This window comes from Pseudophryne corroboree, chromosome 6, assembly GCF_028390025.1.
Source record: "Pseudophryne corroboree isolate aPseCor3 chromosome 6, aPseCor3.hap2, whole genome shotgun sequence".
Classification (NCBI taxonomy): domain Eukaryota; kingdom Metazoa; phylum Chordata; class Amphibia; order Anura; family Myobatrachidae; genus Pseudophryne; species Pseudophryne corroboree.
The window spans coordinates 779,585,420-779,605,038 of record NC_086449.1 but is presented as its reverse complement, the minus strand read 5'-3'; positions in this window follow the sequence as shown (position 1 = coordinate 779,605,038).

Sequence of the window (19,619 nt, the reverse complement as noted above, 5' to 3'; positions counted from 1 at the left end):
TCTTCTGCACTTCTAATGGGCCCTACACACTGGCAGATCCGCCCGACGGCGGATACGGCCGACGGGCGACCCGGCGGCGGGGGCCAGTCACGGGGGGAGTGAAGTTTCCATAGCACCCGGCTCCATAGCAGTGCAGGCAAATATGGATGAGATCGTCCATATTGGCCTGCATGCACAAGCGACGGGGCACCGGCGATGAACGAGCGCGCGTTCATCGCTGGTGACTCCACACTCAAAGATATGAACGGTATCTCGTTCATTAATGAACAAGATCGTTCATATCTTTCAGTATTATCGCCCAGTGTGTAGGGCCCATAAGAATGAGCACTTTTCTGCAATAGTGTCAGCAGCTATATTTTACAGCAAATACAGGGAGGCAAATCGATCTGACATTCTGAAATTCATTTGAGAATGATTCCTAATTCCCCCAAAATGAAGGGAATAAATAAAACCTACTGGCAAATATGACACTTTTATTCCTGATCACAAAGTAGAGAATCACTGGAACTGGGAAGTACTATCCTGAATCCATATTGTAGGCACCCTGGGATTTCAGGAGAATGGGGATCCATTCCATATAGTAGCAAATAGGATAGTTTGCCAGACTGTTGAGGGAGAGACTCATGCTTCCTCTGAGAATCTGCAATCTTATGCTGCAGATAGTGTTAATCCCTCACATTTTTCTGCACACACAACACAGCTTCACAGGTGGACCACATGGGTGTGATTGTTCAGCTAGTCAGTGCTTGGGAGGAGGCATAAGTAGCTGGTCTTGTGTTGGAGATGGGGGCGACTGATGCTGAGTTAGTTGGCTGGTGACTAGAGAGGTGACAACACAACAGTGTCTAGTCAGGGTGAGGGGAATACTTTTGTTGGTGTGATGGCTGGAACCTTAGGCTTATATCGACTGTAACATCCAGACATCTTTTACTGTGTTTGCTTATATACTGTGTATATATATATATATATATATATATACACACACACACACAAACACTTTTTTAAGACCTTAATCTGCGCTGATGGACTGAAAAAGCAGCACCTTCGGGAAATAGCTCCTGTTAGATGAGGCATAATACATTGAATACAAAGATAAAATGGGATCCCAAGGGTGCTAAATCTTTAAGTCTGGTTTGCTCTCTCACCACATAATTAATTCGAGGTTCAACATTCTCACAAAGATAACAATTTTTATTCATAAAATAGACAATTAATACATAAACATTGCTTCAAGTGATCTCTGATAAAATCACATAAAAAAAATTCTTCAGTCATAAAACCATTTATAGTGGCACAATTCAATTGAAGCAGTGATCAATTTTTGACATAGATTCTTCCTTGAAGCAATCAGAAATGTTGACAATAACCCTGTATGTATGTATATATACTCTCTCCGACCTTGCAAAGCTTCAAACGGGCATTGAAAACCCACCTATTTATCAAAGCGTACCCCTCCAATGCATAACCTAGTCCTTAGGCTGCTCCTCCATCCCCCTGCCCCATGCCTTGGACATCTCTGCTTTGCTCGCATACCACCATCAGGCTTCTACCTGCTTGCACCTCATGTCATCTGTCTGTTGCCCCTCCCCACTAGATTGTTAGCTCTTCAGAGCAGGGCCCTCTTTCCTCTTGTCTAAGCCCTCTTCTTGACACATTTCACTCAGCGACCATCTGTACCTGCTTTCTCTCCTGCTGGTAAAGGCTCATCTCTATCTATGGCCGCCAGCCCCAAGTAGTACAATGATTACTCCTTCGCTAAGCTGTATTATGCTTTGAGAATTGTGTTGCTCTTTGTTACCTGCACTCAATGTTTGTTATTTATTTACTGTTATGCTAAGTTTTGTCTCCCTGTACTGTCCTTTGTACGGCGCTGCGAAACACTTGTGGTGCCCTATAAATAAATTGTATTAATAATAATAATAATATATAGCCGAAGCCGATTTGCAGACATTAGTCTTAAATTCAGCAACTTCTGGAGTTTATACAACCCTTACTTTCACATGAATCAAAAGTCATTGCTCTGAAAATTGACTTTATCTTTTAAGCAAATGTGTAAACTGGGGATACAGAGGTTGCAAGTTTTGCTGGGTACCGCACGCCTATAGGGCCAAGTACATGAAGCCCTTTCAAACCGCCATATTTCTCGCCCACAGGGCCATCTTTTTGTGTGGGCTCAATGGGCCCTTGTCTGATAGCTGAGGGTCCCCTCTTTCCAGGGGTATCAGATTTTTAAAAATCGGCCCTGGGGAACCGGAGATATCTGACTTCGAAGCAGTGGTCCCCATCCAAGCCTGTTAATTGTTCTTTCCAGCTAGATATCTCGGGTTCTGTCTGACCAAAAGATGAGACCTCTCCCCTTGTCTCTACTATGCCCAGAACCAGACATATCAGCCTTCCAACAGCTGGTCCCTGCTCCAGCTCCACACGCCTGGTATGCAGTTTTATATTTTCGCTGGTGGATTGCTCTGGCTCCTGAACTCTGATCCCCAAGTCCCCAGTACCTCCTGGAAGGTGGGACTCTCTAGTTTTTTATCGTATTTAAAGCTAAGAAATCTATTTCCATGAACTGGAGATATCTGCAGTCAAGCAAGCTGCCCTCCCACTAGAAAGTGATTAATATTAAGCCCACTCCACTAGCCACCCCTGCCCTGCGTATTACGCCCCCCCTACCACCCTGAAAGTCATCTACCGGGGCCCCTTCATTCATCCTAATGCCTCTTCTACAGTTTAGTGTTCTCCCTCCCACCACATCTCCCACCATATGTGCAGTAAAGGAGCAATTAGCAGAAATGATTGCTCCAGGTCCTACATGCTGTGCGGAAGATAGAACACCCCCTACCGCCCGCGAGACATCAAACCTACCGCTGATAGCACCCCTCACTCCTACCGCTGGAGATGGGTAGGGGCCCCAGTGCTTTGCTGTGCCCAGGGGCCTACACTGCTGTTAAGATGGCCCTGGTCGCCCATAACTTTTGAACAAATAGAATTTTGCTGCTTATTCATGTAGACTGATCCAGCTAATGTTTCTTTTCTTGCTGTTAATCAAATATTTGTACAATAAAATGTATGAATAAGAAGATAATTTAAGGGAGTTAGTTCCTTGTCCAGTGTCAGTTCCATCTGTACGAAAGACAGCTGGCTTAAAGTGATGCAAATTCTGTGCAGTAAAACAAGCCTGAACTGACAGCCGACAATGTAGGAAGGGTTTAGATATACAGTCAGTGTGTGCTTAATTACTGTGGCAACAACACGGAACTCAGCATTCTGTATAATTAGTGTCACAACAGTTATTTTATTGATTACAGCTGTTATAAGTATAACTAGAGATGTGCAGCGGGCATTTTTCGGGTTTTGTGTTTTAGTTTTGGATTCGGTTCCATGGTCGTGTTTTGGATTCGGACGTGTTTTGGCAAAACCTCCCTCAAGAATTTTTGGTGGATTCGGGTGTTTTTTTTCAAAAACCTCTCAAAAACAGCTTAAATCATATAATTTGGGGGTAATTTTGATCCCATAGTATTATTAACCTCAATAACCATAATTTCCACTCATTTCCAGTCTATTCTGAACACCTCACACCTCACAATATTATTTTTAGTCCTAAAATTTGCAACAAGGTCGCTGGATGACTAAGCTAAGCGACCCAAGTGGGCGGCACAAACACCTGGCCCATCTAGGAGTGGCACTGCAGTGTCAGACAGGATGGCACTTAAAAAAATAGTCCCCAAACAGCACATGAGGCAAAGATAAATAACAAAAAAGAAGTGCAAGATGGAATTGTCCTTGGGCCCTCCCACGTATAAACAGGACATGCACACTTTAACAAACCCATCATTTCAGCGACAGGGTCTGCCACACGACTGTGGATGAAATGATTGGTTGGTTTGGGCCCCCACCAAAAAAAAAGCAATCAATCTCAACTTGCACAAACTGGCTCTACAGAGGCAAGATGTCCACCTCCTCCTCATAGTCCGATTCCTCACCCCTTTCACTGTGTACATCCCCCTCCTCACAGATTATTAATTCATCCCCACTGGAATCCACTATCACAGGTCCCTGTGTACTTTCTGGAGGCAATTGCTGGTAAATGTCTCCACGGAGGAATTTATTCTAATTCATTTTGATGAACATCATCTTCTCCACATTTTCTGGAAGTAACCTCGTACGCCGATCGCTGACAAGGTTACCGGCTGCACTAAACACTCTTTTGGAGTACACACTGGAGGTGGGGCAACTTAGGTAAAATAAAGCCAGTTTGTGCAAAGGCCTCCAAATTGCCTCTTTTTCCTGCCAGTATACGTACGGACTGTCTGACATGCCTACTTGGATGCTATCACTCATATAATCCTCCACCATTCTTTCAATGGTGACAGAATCATATGCAGTGACAGTAGACGACATGTCAGTAATCGTTGACAGGTCCAGGGCCGTTTCTACAGGCGTGCGAGCCGTGCATTTGCACGGGGCGCCCGCCGTGGCTCCTGCTGGCAGCTGCTGCCTTCAAACTCCTGCCTTCCCCCGCCCCTCTGTTTTACTCCGCTCGCTGGGCGGAGTTATAGATTGTGACGCGATTGCGCCGTGACGTCATGACGTAGTGACGTCATGATGTCATACGCCCAGGGTTTAAATGATAAAGGTAGACGCCGCAGAGGAGCGGGTGGGCGCCTTTTTATAAGTGACGAGTGCAGCAGTTAGTTAGGCGCCAGGTCAGAGCGGCTTAGGCTGACGGAGCGGCTTAGGCTGACGGAGCGGAGGCCCTACGGAGGAGTCACTCACTGCAGCTAGAGACTTTTTTTTTTAAAGGGCGCGTGCGGCGGCCCGCGGGCTGCGGCGGTGTTAGGGGAGGAGGACCGTGACGGACAGGCTGCAGCACTCACACCGTAACCCACCGATCTGACCACGCAGTGAGTATTCTGCAGCCAGCCCAGCAGTCTCGCACAGTCACAATCAGACTGCTGGCTTTTAGGGGTAATTTTCTTGATGTAGTTAGTTAATGTAGGCTATAGATGGAGCCTGCAATTCCCGTGTGTGTGTGTGTGTGTGTGTGTGTGTGTGTGTGTGTGTGTGTGCTGCCCTGAGCAACATGGAATCCTATCATTCAACTTATTTTTAAATGGTGCCAATGTGTGTATTTATTTTGCAGGGTGGGGATGGTGGGGTAGTTCATCATGTCATGCCTGACATTTTACCCCCCTCCATTCCCTTCATTTTTTATTTATTTTTTATTAAAGGGTGGTGTGCAAGGGAGCCTATAATGTCACCTTATTTTATTGTGGGGGTGGGGGGACACTTGCCTGCCGTACTGTATAAAATGGGGACACTTGCCTGCCGTACTGTATAAAATGGGGACACTTGCCTGCCGTACTGTATAAAATGGGGACTCTTGCCTGCCGTACTGTGTAAAATGGGGACTCTTGCCTGCTGTACTGTGTAAAATGGGGACTTTTGCCTGCCGTACTGTGTAAAATGGGGACTCTTGCCTGCCGTACTGTGTAAAATGGGGACTCTTGCCTGCCGTGCTGTGTAAAATGGGGACTCTTGCCTGCCGTACTGTGTAAAATGGGGACTCTTGCCTGCCGTACTGTGTAAAATGGGGACTCTTGCCTGCCGTGCTGTGTAAAATGGGGACACATTCCTGCTGTACTGTATAAAATGGGGAGTATTGCCTGCCGCAATGTGTAAAATGGGGACTCTTGCCTGCCACACTGTGTAAAATGGGGACTCTTGCCTTCCGTAATGTGTAAAATGGGGAAACGTGCCTGCCGTAATGTGTAAAATGGGGACACGTGCCTGCCGTAATGTGTAAAATGGAGACTCTTGCCTGCCGTACTGTGTAAAATGGGGACTTTTGATTTTATTTTTTTCCCTGTGGTGGCTGTGATATCCGATGAGGCCACGCCCATTTTAATAAGGCCACACCCCCTTTTATAGCTAGGGGGGAGCATTTTTTTCCCGTCAATGGGGGGTGGGGGCGCATTTTGAAATCTCGCACTGGGAGCCAAATTGGCTAGAAACAGCCCTGGACAGGTCCTTCAGTCCGGACCAGATGTCAGCTATCGCTCCTGACTGCCCTGCATCACCGCCAGCGGGTGGTTTTGGAAATGTTATCCTTTTCCTGGCAGCTCCAGTGGCGGCAGAAAATGAAGGAGGAGCTGTTGGCTGGTCACGTTCCGCTTGACTTGACAATTGTCTCACCAGCAGGTCTTTGAACATCTGCAGACTTGTGTTAATGGAAATATATATATATCAAGTATATATACAGGCGCTGTGATGAGTGTGCTTTTCCTAGCAGCTGAATAAATAAGGGGTAGTCAGACCCTTTCAAAAACAAGAGGAAAGAAAAAGTATACAGCGCTCATTGACACAGTATGATCTAAATGAATGTGTATTTAATAATAATTGTTAAAATTGCTCAGACAAATAAAAACATGCAATCTGAATTAAATATGAATATGTTCTATATCTCGCTATTGACTTCAGGTGGACTTTGAAATCTAATTAGTACTGACACCAACTAATATGCAAAGCACCAATCGGCATATTTAAAACCAGCACATATACAGTCATAAATACGGACCAGGTGTATAATAGTTCATCCAATTGGATGTGATTACAAAGTCTGTGTTCCGTTTAAAGAGGCTCCCATAGGTGCAAGTTCGTATGGCAACGGCAACAATTGTTGGGGTCCTGGTTCACAGTTCACTGGGAACTCCGTGTTCCAATACTTGGGTTCTCCTGTAGACGTAATAGGCAATGGCGATGCCAGTAGGAGTCCTGGTTCACGGAGGCAAGAAAGATGCAGGGTCCTGACTGTAGATGGTGGTGCAGTAGTGGTGCTGGTCAGCAAATGTCCACACGGGTCTCAATCTAACGCGTTTCGCTGCTCCAGGCAGCTTTGTCAAAGGTTTTTGAACATCTGCAGACTTGTGTCTGCCGGAAAGAGAGATACAACGTAGGCTTTAAATCTAGGATCGAGCACGGTGGCCAAAATGTAGTGCTCTGATTTCAACAGATTGACCACCCGTGAATCCTGGTTAAGCGAATTAAGGGCTCCATCCACAAGTCCCACATGCCTAGCGGAATCGCTCTGTTTTAGCTCCTCCTTCAATGTCTCCAGCTTCTTCTGCAAAAGCCTGATGAGGGGAATGACCTGACTCAGGCTGGCAGTGTCTGAACTGACTTCACATGTGGCAAGTTCAAAGGGTTGGAGAACCTTGACAACGTTGAAATCATTGTCCACTGCGCTTGAGTCAGGTGCATTCTCCCTCCTTTGCCTATATCGTAGGCAGATGTATAGGCTTGAATGGCCTTTTGCTGCTTCTCCATCCTCTGAAGCATATAGAGGGTTGAATTCCACCTTGTTACCACCTCTTGCTTCAGCTGATGGCAGGGCATGTTCTGGAGTGTTTGCTGGTGCTCCAGTCTTCGGCACGCGGTGGCTGAATGCTGAAAGTGGACCCGCAATTCTTTGTGCCACTGGCAGCATCTTCATTACGCCCCTGTTGTTTTTAAAAAAATTCTGCACCACCAAATTCATTGTATGTGCAAAACATGGGACGTGCTGGAATTTGCCCACATGTAATGCACGCACAATATTGGTGGCGTTGTCCGATGTCACAAATCCCCAAGAGAGTCCAATTGGGGTAAGCCAATCTGTGATGATGTTCCTCAGTTTCCGTAAGAGGTTGTCAGCTGTGTGCCTCTTATGGAAAGCGGTGATACAAAGCGTAGCCTGCCTAGGAACGAGTTGGCGTTTGCGAGATGATGCTACTGTTGCCGCTGCTGCTGTTGTTGCTGCGGGAGGCAATACATCTACCCAGTGGGCTGTCACAGTCATATAGTCCTTAGTCTGCCCTGCTCCACTTGTCCACATGTTCATGGTTAAGTGGACAGTGGGTACAACTGCATTTTTTAGGACATTGGTGACTCTTTTTCGGACGTCTGTGTACATTCTCTGTATCGCCTGCCTAGAGAAGTGGAACCTAGATGGGATTTGGTACTGGGGACACACTACCTCAAGCAATTCTCTAAGTCCCTGTGAACTAACGGAGGATACCGGACGCACGTCTAACACCAACATAGCTGTTAAGGCCTCAGTTATCCGCTTTGCAAAAGGATGACTACTGTCATATTTCATCTTCCTCACAAAGGACTGTTGGACAGTCAATTGCTTACTGGAAGTAGCACAAGTGATCTTCCAACTTCCCCTCTGGGATGACGATCGACTCCTAGCAGCAACAACAGCAGCGGCAGCAACAGCAGGCATACCACTTAAGGATCCTCCAGAGGAATCCTGGTTAGGAGAGGACTCCCCAGTCTTGACAGTGACATGGCCTGCAATACTACTGACGTTCCTGACTGAGGAGGAAGTTGACGTTGAGTGAGTTGGTGGTGTGGCTTGCAGGAGCTTGGGTACAGGAGGAAGAAGGGATTTAGGTGTCAGTGGACTGCTTACGCTTTTACCCAAAGTTTCACAACTTGACACTGACCTGATGAATGCGCAGCAGGTGACGTATAAGGTAGGATGTTACTAGGTGGTTAACATCCTTACCCCTACTTATTACATATTGACAGAGGCAACAGATGGCTTGACACCTGTTGTCCGGATTCGTGGAGAAATAATTCCACACCGAAGAGGTGGCTTTTTTGGTAGTTTGCCCAGGCATCACAATGGGCTTCTTCATCCCATGGACAACAGGTGTCTCCCCCGGTGCCTGACTTAAACAAACCACATCACCATCAGAATCCTCATCGTCAACTTCCTCCTCAGCGCCAGCAACACCCATATCCTCATCCTGGTGTACTTCAACAGTGACATCTTCAATTTAAATATCAGGAACTGGACTGTGGGTGCTCCTTCCAGCACTTGCAGGGGGCGTGCAAATGGTGGAAGGAGCCAGCTCTTCCCGTCCAGTGTTGGGAAGGTCAGGCATCGCAACCGCCGACACACTTGGACTCTCCTTGGGGATTTGTGATAACATCTCAGAACGCACAGTTCTTTACTGTGCTTTTTCCAGCTTAACCCTTTTAATTTTTCTAGTGGGAGGATGAGCGCTTCCATCGTCATGTGAAGCTGAACCAATAGTCATGAACATAGGCCAGGGCCTCAGCCATTCCTTGCCACTCCGTGAGGTAAATGGCATATTGGCAAGTTTACGTTTCTCCTCAGACCATTTAAATTTCTTTTTTTGGGTCTTTTTACTGAATTTTGGCTTTTGGGATTTTGCATGCCCTCTACTATCACAATGGGCATCGGCCTTGGCAGACGACGTTGATGGTATTTCATTGACTATGTCATGGCTAGTGGCAGCAGCTTCAGCACTAGGAGGAAGTGGTTCTTGATCTTTCCCTATTTTATCCTCCCAGTTTTTGTTCTCCATTGTTTTTCTGGAGTTATATAACACAATATGCGGTACAAGAGAGCATACCCCTACACCTCACAGGGCAAACACTAAAAATGATTTGGATTAAATATTAATAACTCCTTTATTTGGAGTAAATAATATACAGCACAGGACAGCACCACTGAATTTATATGGCAGCACCACTGGACTGGATTTATACGGAATTATATGGATTTATATGGAATTATACGGCAGGATAACTGGAACTATACGACAGTATTACGGGAATTATAAGGCAGTATCACAGGAATTATACGCCACTATTCTGAGAATTATACGCCGATATCACAGGAATTATACGTCAGTATCATGGGAATTATATGCCAGTATTCTGAGAATTATATGGCAATATCACAGGAATTATACAGCAATGTCACAGGAATTATATGCCAGTATCATGGGAATTATACGTCAGTATCACGGGAATTATATGGCAATGTCACAGGAATTATACGCCAGTTTCATGGGAATTATGTGGCAGTATCACAGAAATTCTACGCCAGTATCACGGGAATTATATGGCAGTATCACAGGAATTATACGCTAGTATCATGGGAATTATATGGCAGTATCACAGGAATTATACGCCAATATTCCGAGAATTATATGGCAATATCACAGGAATTATACGGCAATGTCACAGGAATTATACGACAGTATCCCAGGAATTATACGTCAGTATCACGGGAATTTTATGGCAGTATCACAGGAATAATACGCCAGTATTCCGAGAATTATATGGCAGTATCACAGGAATTATATGCCAGTATCACAGGAATGATATGCCAGTATCACGGGAATTATATGGCAGTATCACAGGAATTATACGATAGTATCATGGGAATTATATGGCAATATCACAGGAATTATACGGCAATGTCACAGGAATTATACGCCAGTATGATGGAAATTATATGACAGTATCATAGGAATTATATGCCAGTATTCCGAGAATTATATGGCAATATCACAGGAATTATACGGCAATGTCACAGGAATTATACGCCAGTATCACAGGAATTATACGCCAGTATCACGGGAATTATATGTCAGTATCACAGGAATTATACACCAGTATTCCGAGAATTATATGGCAGTATCACAGGAATTATTTGTCAGTATCACGGGAATTATATGGCAGTATCACAGGAATTATACGCCAGTATTCTGTGAATTATACGACAATATCACAGGAATTATACGCCAGTATCATGGGAATTATACGGCAGTAACACTGGATACATGGCAGCAGAGAACACCACCACTGTGACTGGTCACTGGATTGATGCTGCACACACTTCCCCTGGTCTAATGCAGGACAACACAGCACCACTGAAAGGGACTTATACAGCTACACTGGATTTATGGCAGCAGAGGACACCACCACTGTGACTGGTCACTGGACTGATGCTGCACAAGACACTTCCCCTGGTCTGATGCAAGACAACACAGCAAAAATGCAAGGGACTTATACAGCAGCCAGCAGCACTGGGGACATATAGCAGCAGAGGACACCAACACTGTGACTGGCTGGACTGATGCAGCCTAAGACACTGACTACACTGGACTGGACTGAGCAGAACAACACAGCACAAGACTCGCCACCCCACTTTCCCGCCCCCACACAGACACTGAGGACGGAGACACGTCCTCTCACTACACTCTCCGAGACTGGAGTGAAAATGGGCGCGACGCGCGGCTCCTTATATGGAATCCAAATCCCGCGAGAATCCGACAGTGGGATGATGACTTTTGCCTCATTTGGATTTCCGAGTCTGGCGGGAATACCCGAGCCGGGCTCGGAACCTGACTCGAATGGTGAAGTTCGGTATGGTTCAGTTCTCTGAGAACCGAACCCGCTCATCTCTAATTTGAACATATAAAAATAGAGGAACCAGGATGATTTTATTACACGTAAAAGTCTTGTATTGTGAAGATTTATCAGACTAAGGGGTAGATGTATGAAGCAGTGATAACTAAGAGTGGAGATGTGAGCAGTGGAGAAGTCTGCCATGGCAACCAATCAGCACCCGCTCATCTCTACTTTTTAGAGATGAGCGGGTTCGGTTTCTCTGAATCCGAACCCGCCCGAACTTCATGTTTTTTTACACGGGTCCAAGCGACTCGGATCTTCCCGCCTTGCTCGTTTAACCCGAGCGCGCCCGAACGTCATCATCACGCTGTCGGATTCTCGCGAGGCTCGGATTCTATCGCGAGACTCGGATTCTATATAAGGAGCCGCGCGTCGCGGCCATTTTCACACGTGCATTGAGATTGATAGGGAGAGGACGTGGCTGGCGTCCTCTCCGTTTAGAAATTAAAATAGATAGGAGAGTGAGAGTGAGACACTTCATTTACTTACTGGAGCTTAGGAGGAGTTATACTAGTGACTGATGACCAGTGACCTGACCCACCAGTGCAGTTTTATAATTTATTATTATTTAATAATCCGTTCTGTTCTTGTTCTCTGCCTGAAAAAAACGATACACAGTGACTCAGTCACACTCACATACCATATCTGTGCTCAGCCCAGTGTGCTGCATCATCTATGTATAATATCTGACTGTGCTCACACAGCTTAATTGTGGGGGAGACTGGGGAGCAGTTATAGGTTATAGCAGGAGCCAGGAGTACATATTAAACAGTGCACACTTTTGCTGCCAGAGTGCCACTGCCAGTGTGACTGACCACTGACCACTGTGACCAGTGACCTGACCACACTGACCACCAGTATAGTATATTGTGATTGTCTGCCTGAAAAAGTACACTCGTCGTGTGACTTGTGTGGTGTTTTTTTATTCTATAAAAATTAAAAAACTCATTCTGCTGACAGACAGTGTCCAGCAGGTCCCTCATTATATAATATATACCTGTCCGGCTGCAGTAGTGATATATATATATTTTTTATATCATTATTTATCATCCAGTCTATACTAGCAGCAGACACAGTACGGTAGTTCACGACTGTAGCTACCTCTGTGTCGGCACTCGGCAGTCCATCCATAATTGTATACCACCTACCCGTGGTTTTTTTTTTCTTTCTTCTTTATACATACTACATCTCATTATCATCCAGTCTATATTAGCAGCAGACACAGTACAGTACGGTAGTCCACGGCTGTAGCTACCTCTGTGTCGGCACTTGGCAGTCCATCCATAATTGTATACCACCTACCCGTGTTTTTTTTTTCTTTCTTCTTTATACATACTACATCTCATTATCATCCAGTCTATATTAGCAGCAGACACAGTACAGTACGGTAGTCCACGGCTGTAGCTACCTCTGTGTCGGCACTCGGCAGTCCATCCATAATTGTATACCACCTACCCGTGGTTTTTTTTTTCTTTCTTCTTTATACATACTACATCTCATTATCAACCAGTCTATATTTGCAGCAGACACAGTACGGTAGTTCACGGCTGCAGCTACCTCTGTGTCGGCACTCGGCAGTCCATCCATAATTGTATACCACCTACCCGTGGTTTTTTTTCTTTCTTCTTTATACATACTACATCTCATTATCATCCAGTCTATATTAGCAGCAGACACAGTACAGTACGGTAGTCCACGGCTGTAGCTACCTCTGTGTCGGCACTCGGCAGTCCATCCATAATTGTATACCACCTACCTGTGTTTTTTTTTTCTTTCTTCTTTATACATACTACATCTCATTATCATCCAGTCTATATTAGCAGCAGACACAGTACAGTACGGTAGTCCACGGCTGTAGCTACCTCTGTGTCGGCACTGGGCAGTCCATCCATAATTGTATACCACCTACCCGTGGTTTTTTTTTCTTTCTTCTTTATACATACTACATCTCATTATCAACCAGTCTATATTAGCAGCAGACACAGTACGGTAGTTCACGGCTGTAGCTACCTCTGTGTCGGCACTCGGCAGTCCATCCATAATTGTATACCACCTACCCGTGGTTTTTTTTTCTTTCTTCTTTATACATACTACATCTCATTATCATCCAGTCTATATTAGCAGCAGACACAGTACAGTACGGTAGTCCACGGCTGTAGCTACCTCTTTGTCGGCACTCGGCAGTCCATCCATAATTGTATACCACCTACCCGTGGTTTTTTTTTTCTTTCTTCTTTATACATACTACATCTCATTATCAACCAGTCTATATTAGCAGCAGACACAGTACGGTAGTTCGCGGCTGTAGCTACCTCTGTGTCGGCACTCGGCAGTCCATCCATAATTGTATACTAGTATCCATCCATCTCCATTGTTTACCTGAGGTGCCTTTTAGTTGTGCCTATTAAAATATGGAGAACAAAAATGTTGAGGTTCCAAAATTAGGGAAAGATCAAGATCCACTTCCACCTCGTGCTGAAGCTGCTGCCACTAGTCATGGCCGAGACGATGAAATGCCAGCAACGTCGTCTGCCAAGGCCGATGCCCAATGTCATAGTACAGAGCATGTCAAATCCAAAACACCAAATATCAGTAAAAAAAGGACTCCAAAACCTAAAATAAAATTGTCGGAGGAGAAGCGTAAACTTGCCAATATGCCATTTACCACACGGAGTGGCAAGGAACGGCTGAGGCCCTGGCCTATGTTCATGGCTAGTGGTTCAGCTTCACATGAGGATGGAAGCACTCAGCCTCTCGCTAGAAAACTGAAAAGACTCAAGATGGCAAAAGCACCGCAAAGAACTGTGCGTTCTTCGAAATCCCAAATCCACAAGGAGAGTCCAATTGTGTCGGTTGCGATGCCTGACCTTCCCAACACTGGACGTGAAGAGCATGCGCCTTCCACCATTTGCACGCCCCCTGCAAGTGCTGGAAGGAGCACCCGCAGTCCAGTTCCTGATAGTCAGATTGAAGATGTCAGTGTTGAAGTACACCAGGATGAGGAGGATATGGGTGTTGCTGGCGCTGGGGAGGAAATTGACCAGGAGGATTCTGATGGTGAGGTGGTTTGTTTAAGTCAGGCACCCGGGGAGACACCTGTTGTCCGTGGGAGGAATATGGCCGTTGACATGCCAGGTGAAAATACCAAAAAAATCAGCTCTTCAGTGTGGAGGTATTTCAACAGAAAAGCGGACAACAGGTGTCAAGCCGTGTGTTGCCTTTGTCAAGCTGTAATAAGTAGGGGTAAGGACGTTAACCACCTCGGAACATCCTCCCTTATACGTCACCTGCAGCGCATTCATAATAAGTCAGTGACAAGTTCAAAAACTTTGGGCGACAGCGGAAGCAGTCCACTGACCAGTAAATCCCTTCCTCTTGTAACCAAGCTCACGCAAACCACCCCACCAACTCCCTCAGTGTCAATTTCCTCCTTCCCCAGGAATGCCAATAGTCCTGCAGGCCATGTCACTGGCAATTCTGACGAGTCCTCTCCTGCCTGGAATTCCTCCGATGCATCCTTGCGTGTAACGCCTACTGCTGCTGGCGCTGCTGTTGTTGCTGCTGGGAGTCGATGGTCATCCCAGAGGGGAAGTCGTAAGCCCACTTGTACTACTTCCAGTAAGCAATTGACTGTCCAACAGTCCTTTGCGAGGAAGATGAAATATCACAGCAGTCATCCTGCTGCAAAGCGGATAACTGAGGCCTTGACAACTATGTTGGTGTTAGACGTGCGTCCGGTATCCGCCGTTAGTTCACAGGGAACTAGACAATTTATTGAGGCAGTGTGCCCCCGTTACCAAATACCATCTAGGTTCCACTTCTCTAGGCAGGCGATACCGAGAATGTACACGGACGTCAGAAAAAGACTCACCAGTGTCCTAAAAAATGCAGTTGTACCCAATGTCCACTTAACCACGGACATGTGGACAAGTGGAGCAGGGCAGGGTCAGGACTATATGACTGTGACAGCCCACTGGGTAGATGTATGGACTCCCGCCGCAAGAACAGCAGCGGCGGCACCAGTAGCAGCATCTCGCAAACGCCAACTCTTTCCTAGGCAGGCTACGCTTTGTATCACCGCTTTCCAGAATACGCACACAGCTGAAAACCTCTTACGGCAACTGAGGAAGATCATCGCGGAATGGCTTACCCCAATTGGACTCTCCTGTGGATTTGTGGCATCGGACAACGCCAGCAATATTGTGTGTGCATTAAATATGGGCAAATTCCAGCACGTCCCATGTTTTGCACATACCTTGAATTTGGTGGTGCAGAATTTTTTTAAAAACGACAGGGGCGTGCAAGAGATGCTGTCGGTGGCCAGAAGAATTGCGGGACACTTTCGGCGTACAGGCACCACGTACAGAAGACTGGAGCACCACCAAAAACTACTGAACCTGCCCTGCCATCATCTGAAGCAAGAAGTGGTAACGAGGTGGAATTCAACCCTCTATATGCTTCAGAGGTTGGAGGAGCAGCAAAAGGCCATTCAAGCCTATACAATTGAGCACGATATAGGAGGTGGAATGCACCTGTCTCAAGTGCAGTGGAGAATGATTTCAACGTTGTGCAAGGTTCTGATGCCCTTTGAACTTGCCACACGTGAAGTCAGTTCAGACACTGCCAGCCTGAGTCAGGTCATTCCCCTCATCAGGCTTTTGCAGAAGAAGCTGGAGACATTGAAGGAGGAGCTAACACGGAGCTATTCCGCTAGGCATGTGGGACTTGTGGATGGAGCCCTTAATTCGCTTAACAAGGATTCACGGGTGGTCAATCTGTTGAAATCAGAGCACTACATTTTGGCCACCGTGCTCGATCCTAGATTTAAAGCCTACCTTGGATCTCTCTTTCCGGCAGACACAAGTCTGCTGGGGTTGAAAGACCTGCTGGTGAGAAAATTGTCAAGTCAAGCGGAACGCGACCTGTCAACATCTCCTCCTTCACATTCTCCCGCAACTGGGGGTGCGAGGAAAAGGCTCAGAATTCCGAGCCCACCCGCTGGCGGTGATGCAGGGCAGTCTGGAGCGACTGCTGATGCTGACATCTGGTCCGGACTGAAGGACCTGACAACGATTACGGACATGTCGTCTACTGTCACTGCATATGATTCTCTCACCATTGAAAGAATGGTGGAGGATTATATGAGTGACCGCATCCAAGTAGGCACGTCACACAGTCCGTACTTATACTGGCAGGAAAAAGAGGCAATTTGGAGGCCCTTGCACAAACTGGCTTTATTCTACCTAAGTTGCCCTCCCACAAGTGTGTACTCCGAAAGAGTGTTTAGTGCCGCCGCTCACCTTGTCAGCAATCGGCGTACGAGGTTACATCCAGAAAATGTGGAGAAGATGATGTTCATTAAAATGAATTATAATCAATTCCTCCGTGGAGACATTGACCAGCAGCAATTGCCTCCACAAAGTACACAGGGAGCTGAGATGGTGGATTCCAGTGGGGACGAATTGATAATCTGTGAGGAGGGGGATGTACACGGTGATATATCGGAGGATGATGATGAGGTGGACATCTTGCCTCTGAAGAGCCAGTTTGTGCAAGGAGAGATTAATTGCTTCTTTTTTGGTGGGGGTCCAAACCAACCCGTCATTTCAGTCACAGTCGTGTGGCAGACCCTGTCACTGAAATGATGGGTTGGTTAAAGTGTGCATGTCCTGTTTATACAACATAAGGGTGGGTGGGAGGGCCCAAGGACAATTCCATCTTGCACCTCTTTTTTCTTTAATTTTTCTTTGCGTCATGTGCTGTTTGGGGAGGGTTTTTTGGAAGGGACATCCTGCGTGACACTGCAGTGCCACTCCTAGATGGGCCCGGTGTTTGTGTCGGCCACTAGGGTCGCTTATCTTACTCACACAGCTACCTCATTGCGCCTCTTTTTTTCTTTGCGTCATGTGCTGTTTGGGGAGGGTTTTTTGGAAGGGACATCCTGCGTGACACTGCAGTGCCACTCCTAGATGGGCCCGGTGTTTGTGTCGGCCACTAGGGTCGCTTATCTTACTCACACAGCTACCTCATTGCGCCTCTTTTTTTCTTTGCGTCATGTGCTGTTTGGGGAGGGTTTTTTGGAAGGGACATCCTGCGTGACACTGCAGTGCCACTCCTAGATGGGCCCGGTGTTTGTGTCGGCCACTAGGGTCGCTTATCTTACTCACACAGCTACCTCATTGCGCCTCTTTTTTTCTTTGCGTCATGTGCTATTTGGGGAGGGTTTTTTGGAAGGGACATCCTGCGTGACACTGCAGTGACACTCCTAGATGGGCCCGGTGTTTGTGTCGGCCACTAGGGTCGCTTAGCTTAGTCATTCAGCGACCTAGGTGCAAATTTTAGGACTAAAAATAATATTGTGAGGTGTGAGGTATTCAGAATAGACTGAAAATGAGTGTAAATTATGGTTTTTGAGGTTAATAATACTTTGGGATCAAAATGACCCCCAAATTCTATGATTTAAGCTGTTTTTTAGTGTTTTTTGAAAAAAACACCCGAATCCAAAACACACCCGAATCCGACAAAAAAAATTCGGTTAGGTTTTGCCAAAACGCGGTCGAACCCAAAACACGGCCGCGGAACCGAACCCAAAACCAAAACACAAAACCCGAAAAATTTCCGGCGCTCATCTCTACTTTTGATGTTACATTTGTCGAGTGCATTCTATATAAATATACTAGTAAGCAGCTGATTGGTTGCCATGGGCAACTTCTCCACTGGCTCACTTCTCCACTCATATCACTGCATCATACATCTACTCCTAAGAACCTTAGAAACAGGACTTATCATCACTAAGGAAAAAGAGATTATGGCCTAATAGACACTTTATTTTTTCGTATAAATTCTAAACTCGTTAATTGTTGGGCTATATACTTTTTGATAAGTACGCAAGAACTACTGTATTGTTTTGTATCTAAGGGGTCTATTCATGAAGCAGAGAAAAGAGTGGAAAAAAGGACCAGTGGAGAAGCTGCTCATAGCCAGAGGTGTAGCTAGGTGCTATGGTGCCCGGAGCAAGGGTACATTTCGGCGCCCCCTCTCCTGTACTGAATTGGGTTCATGGGGTTGGTATCAAAACACCAGCGCTCGTCATTCGGGTGGTCATAATACCGACCGCAGGATGCCAGGCGCCAGAATGCCGGCAGCGGGGTGAGCGCAAAAGAGCCCCTTGCGGGCACGGTGGTGCGCTACTCATGCCACGCTATTTATTCTCCCTCCAGGGGTGTCGTGAACACCCAAAGTGGGAAAATAGGTATCGGTATTCCGGCGGATGGGATCCCGGCGCCGGTATGCTGAGCGCCGGGATCCCAACAGCCGGGATATCGAATGCCTCCCGGGTGCATGTTACAAGAAAAAATATTTAAAAAAATTAAATTGGTGACAGGGCTGGTTGTAGTCTTTAGGAATCTTAGGGTGAAAGTTTCCTTTGGATGCCACCTATAATTAAAATGGGGATACTGTGCACCCAAAAAATACATGGGAGAGGCTTCATGGGGAAGGGGCGTGGCCACATAATAGTACCAATTCAGATTACACCGCACAGTATTGTCCGTTATTCTCATTACACCACAGTAGTACCTTTTATACACGTTCTGCCACACAGTAGAGCCCCTTATACATGCTATGCCACAGTAGAGCTGCTTATACACGTCACACCTAGTAGAGCCTTTTATACACATTATGCCACAGTAGAGCCGCATATACATGTTACTCTGCAGCTTCTAATGTTACTCTGCAGCTTACTCTGCAGCAGCCAGGGCAGAGAGAGGTGCTGCAGCATCGGGGGCAGAGAGTGGTGTAGCAGGACAGAAGTAACACTGCTGCACAGCAACAAGCAGGTGGTAAGACATATATGGCGGGATCCAATTCTTTTCACCCGTTTCCACACTCGTTCTGTTTCTGCCCTCAGGGACATTGTATCATTATTTCATTATTTCAGGCACCCAACCCAGTGGCGCACGCAGGGGGGGTTTCCGAGTACCTGGAAACCCCCCCCCCCCCCCTGATGAGACAATTTTTTTATTTTTGAGATGGAGACAGCAGTGTCTTCATCTCAGTAAAAGGCGCGACCGCGACCGCTTACTGTAGCTGCTGGCTGCTGCAGCAGCATAGAGCAGAGAACCATGGAGGGGGGGGGGGGGGGGCTGCTGGCGGTACATGCTTAACCACAGCAGCTCCCTCCATCCTCACACACACTGCCGTCCATCTGCTCCTGCCTCTGTCCCAGCCCCAGATCCTGCCTCTGTCCCAGCCCCTGGTATGTATAAAATATACAGTGCTGTATGTACTGTATATAAAGTTTGCGTGTGTGTGTGTATGTATGTATGTATGTTTGTGTGTGTGTG